Source organism: Varanus komodoensis, unplaced genomic scaffold (assembly GCF_004798865.1).
Source record: "Varanus komodoensis strain SLA01 unplaced genomic scaffold, ASM479886v1 scaffold79, whole genome shotgun sequence".
In the NCBI taxonomy this organism is placed as follows: domain Eukaryota; kingdom Metazoa; phylum Chordata; class Lepidosauria; order Squamata; family Varanidae; genus Varanus; species Varanus komodoensis.
The window spans coordinates 623,436-628,266 of NW_025336467.1; the positions used below are offsets into that span (position 1 = coordinate 623,436).

General features: G+C 48.8%; 1 pseudogene; it reads left to right on the top strand.

Moving 5' to 3' along the window:
* The first annotated feature begins 367 nt into the window (after positions 1-367).
* The window catches only part of LOC123035355, a 6,901-nt pseudogene continuing 2,437 nt past the window's right edge, over positions 368-4,831 (top strand).

Below are 4,831 nucleotides of genomic sequence, written 5' to 3' on the forward strand. Positions count from 1 at the left end.
ATTCCAGGTGAGGTCTGACTAGTGAGGAGTATTGGGGAACTACTGCATCTCGTGATCTGGAAGTAATACTTCCGTTAATGCATCCCAAAATAGCACTTGCCCTTTTGACAGCTGCATCACATTGTTGGCTCATGTTTAGCCTGTTGTCCACAATTACTCCGGAATATCTTGTGGGGCCATGCTTGGCAGAATTCGTCTCCCACCATATACCAGGGAAACTGAAGTCCTCCAGGAAGACATGGTTGGAAGCACTGACAAAATGCTTTTCAAGGGTTGCATCCTGTCCCCTTTTTGACTGGTGGACCCATTATACATGAGAATAACTATCCTTTTTTTCTTATTTTGTGTTCCCTTTAAATTTCGCCAGATGCTCCCAGTGGGGCTTGTAAGTTCCTCTTCTTGAACTTCTGTGCAGGTATGTGTGCCTCTCACACAGAGTGCAATTCCCCCTCCCTTTCTGTCCTTCCTATTTTTCTTGAACAGGCTGTATCCATCCATTGCAGAGCTCCAGCCGTGTGAGTCATCGCACCAAAGGTCCATTATTTCTCATAACTGCCGTCATGTACTACTCTCTGACATTAGCAAGAAGAGATCTTGACCTTCCTCTTTGAGGTGGCCACTGAGCAACTTAGAGAAGGATACCATGTCCCCCTCAGCCTTCTCTTCTCAAGGTTGAACATGCCCAGTTCCCTCCGTCTCTCCTCACAGGGCAGCGTTTCCAAACCCTGGATCATTTTGGTTGTCCTCCTCTGGACCCTTTCTAATTTACCTGCCTCTTTCTTAAATCTTGGTGCCCAGGACTGGACACAGTATTCCAGGTGAAGTCTGACCAGTGAGGAGTATAGAGGAACTTCTCATAGTAATACTAAGTAAGTAATATCCTAGAGGAACTAGAGATCAAATTGCCAACATACGCTACATCTTGGAGAAAGCTAGGGAGTTCCAGAAAAGCATCTACTTCTGCTTCATTGACTATGCTAAAGCCTTTGATTGTGTGGATCACAACAAATTGTGGCCAGTTCTTAAAGAGATGGGAGTACCAGACCATCTTATTTGTCTCTTGAGAAACCTCTGTGTGGGTCAAGAAGCAACAGTGAGAACTGGAACCACTGACTGGTTCAAAATTGAGAAGGAGTTCGGCAAGGCTGTACACTGTCGCCCTGCCTATTTAACTTATATGCAGAGCACATCATGAGAAAGCCGGGGCTTGATGAATCACCAGTTGGAATTAAGATTGCTGGGAGAGATATCAACAACCTCAGATATGCAGATGATACCACTCTCATGACAGAAAGTGAAGAGGAACTAAAGAGCCTCTTGATGCAGGTGAAGGAGAGCGCAGAAGTTGCCTTGAAAGTTGCCATTAAGAAAACTAAGATCATGGCATCTGGTCCCATCACTTCCTGGCAAATAGATGGGGAAGAAATGGAGGTAGGGACAGATTTTATTTTCCTGGGCTCCAAGATCACCACAAACGGGAACTGCAGCCAAGAAATTAAAAGACGCTTGCTCCCGAAGAGGAAAGCTATGGCAAATCTAGACAGCATATTAAAAAGAACAGACATCACCCTGCCGACAAAAGTGTGTATAGTCAAGGCTATGGTTTTCCCAGTGGCGATGTATGGCTGTGAAAGCTGGACCAGAAGGAAGGCTGAGCGCCAAAGAATTGAGGCCTTTGGATTGTGGTGCTGGAGGAGATTCTGCGAGTCCCTTGGACCGCAAGGAGATCAAACTGGTCTGTCCTAGAGGAGATCAACCCTGACTGCTCTTTAGGAGGCCAGATCCTGAAGATGAAACTCAAATACTTTGGCCACCTGATGAGAAGGAAGGACTCCCTGGAGAAGAGCCTAATGCTGGGAACAATAGATGGCAAAAGAAGAAGGGGACGGCAGAGGATGAGGTGGCTGGAGTCACTGAAGCAGTCAGTGTGAGCTTGGGTGGACTCCGGGAGATGGTGGAGGACAGGAAGGCCTGGAGGAGTGTTGTCCATGGGGTCGCGATGGGTCAGACACGACTTCGCAACTAACAACAACAAATGCAATACTTACTACGAGAAGTAATTCCAATAAGCATTGGAGGAAATACTTCCATTAATGAATCCCAAAATAGCACTTGCCCCTTTGGCGGCTGCATCACATTGTCAGCTCATGTTTAGCCTGTTGTCCACAATGACTCCGAGATCTTTTTCTTTGTCAGTTCTGTTGAGCCACATGTTCCCCATCTTGTTACCGATGCTTTTGGTTTCTTTTTCCTAGGTGGAGGACTTGGCACTTGTCCTTATTGAATTTCATTCTGCTACTTTCAGCCCAGTGTTCAAGTTTCTCAAGATTGCCCTGGATCTTCATTCTGTCTTCTAGGTCATTTGCTATTGTGCCCAGTTTGGTATCATCTGCGCATTTATTTTATTTATCTATTTATTTAAAATTTTTGTATGCTGTCCCTTATGCCTAGGGATCTCAGGACAGCTCACAAAACCTAAAATCGGAATACAATAAAATCACATTTATAAATGACCCAACTCAATAAAAGTTTACATAAAAGACAAAATTAAAGTGACAGAACAAACAATAAAATATTAGTTTTTAAAATAGTGATTAAATGAAAAGGTTTTGACCTGGTGCCAAAAAGAATATAAACTCGGTGCCAGGCACACCTCTCACAAAGCACATGCCACAATCTGGGCACCACCGCAGAGAAGGCCCTGTTCCAGGTAGATGTTCTTTTTATCTCCTTCAGGGAGGGTTCCCGGAGCAGGGCCTCTCCCACAGATCTTAAGGGGCATGATGGCACATATGGAATAAGGCGTTCCTTCAGGTATCCTGGTCCCAAGTCGTTCAGGGCTCTATAGGTGAAAACCAGCACCTTGAATTGGACTTGGACTTCAACTGGGAACCAGTGGAGCTGGTAGAGGACTGGCGTTATATGAGACGAGCGGCTGGTCCCTGTCAGCAGCCTGGCCACTCTTTTCTGTACCAGCTGAAGTATTCAGACCATTTTCAAGGCCAGCCCCACGTACAGCGCATTACAGTCATCCAACCAAGAGGTTGCCAGAGCATGTGTCACCATTGCTAGGGAGTGTTTGTCCACGGAAGGACGCAGCTGGTGGACCAGCCAGAGCTGTAGTAAAGTGCTTCTCGCCACCTCTGCCACCTGGATTTCCAGTGACAGCTCCGAGTCGAGTACTTCCAAGCTGCGGACCCTGTCCTTTGGAGGGAGCGCTACCCCGTCCAGGAGAAGGCCAAAATCACTTACCTGAAACCACGATCCGCCCACCAACAGGACTTCCATCTTACTTGGACTGAGGCTCAGTTTATGGGTCCTCATCCAGCCTGTCACCTCGGCCAGGCCCCGGTTCAGGGCAGCCACCGCCTCACCTGGAGCAGATGTAAACGAGAGGTAGAGCTGGGTATCATCAGCGTATTGATGATTCCGTAGCCCACACCTCCTGCTGACCTCTACCAGCCGTTTCATGTAGATACTGAAGAGCATGGGGAACAAAATAGAGCCCTGAAGAACCCCATGGCATAGCTGCCATGGCGCAGAGCCACAGTCCCCCAGCACCACCTTCTGGAATCAGCCGTTGAGATAGAAGCAGAACCACTGCAAAGCAGTGCCTCCGACCCCCAATCCCGCTAGCCTATCCAGAAGGATACCATGGTCGATGGTATCGAAAGCTGCTGAGAGGTCCAGGAGAACTAACAGGGACGCACTACCCCTGTCCTTCTCCCTGCACAGGTCATCGTACAGGGCGACCAAGGCAGATTCAGTACCGTACCCGGGTCTGAAGCCGGACTGCAATGGGTCCAGATAATCAGTCTCATCCAAAAGTGCCTGGAGTTGTCCCGCCACCACCTGTTCTAACACCATCCCCAAGAAAGGGATGTTGGCCACCGGTCTAAAATTGGTGGCCACCTCTGGGTCCAGGGATGTCTTCTTCAGGACAGGCCGGATCAATGTCTCCTTCAAGGGGGTAGGAACCTGTCCCTCCTTCAGTGAGGCATTGATAACCTCCCAGACCCATGGACCTATCCTGTAACTGGTTTCTTTAAGAGGGGCAGGGGCAAGAAGACAGGTGGTGGGGCATACCATCCCAAGCACCTTGTCCACATCATCAGGCTGCAATAACTGAAACTCATCCAATAATGATGGACCAGACGGCGCTCTGGACACCTCCCGTACTGGAATCAGATCAACCGTGGAGTCCAGATTGTGGCAAATCCGACCATTTTTTCCTTAAAGTGCTGGGCAAAGTCATCACAGTGGGCTGCTGAGCATGCGACCACTTCCTTTTCCCGGCCAGAGTGTGTCAGAAAAGCTCTGCTGGACAGGACTGTGAGGAAGCAATGGAAGCGGAGAAGAACTGCCTCTTTGCCGCCCTCACTGCCACAGCATAGGCCCGATAATGGGCTCTTAAGTGTGTTCGGTCAGATTCATCCCGTGATTTCCTCCACCTGTGCTCGAATCATCTCCCAACCTGCTTCATCGCCCGCAACTCAGGCATATACTATGGTGCCAAGTGGGATCTGCTAGGCGGGAGAGGACGCTTAGGAGTGATCGTGTTGATTGCTCTGGTCTTCTCGCTATTCCATGAATTGACCAGGACATGGACAGAAGCGCCAGCTTTATCAGCCGGAAAATCCCCCGGAGCCCTTAGGAATCCATCTGGATCCATCTTGCTCCGAGTGTGGAGCATCTTAGTAGGGCCCACACCCTTCCGGAGGGAGAGATCAGGTCAAGCTCAAACCTCATGAGGAAGTGGTCTGACTATGACAAAGGAGTTAAGGTCAGATTTCTCACTTCCAGCCCACCTTCTTCCCATCCTGTCGAGAAA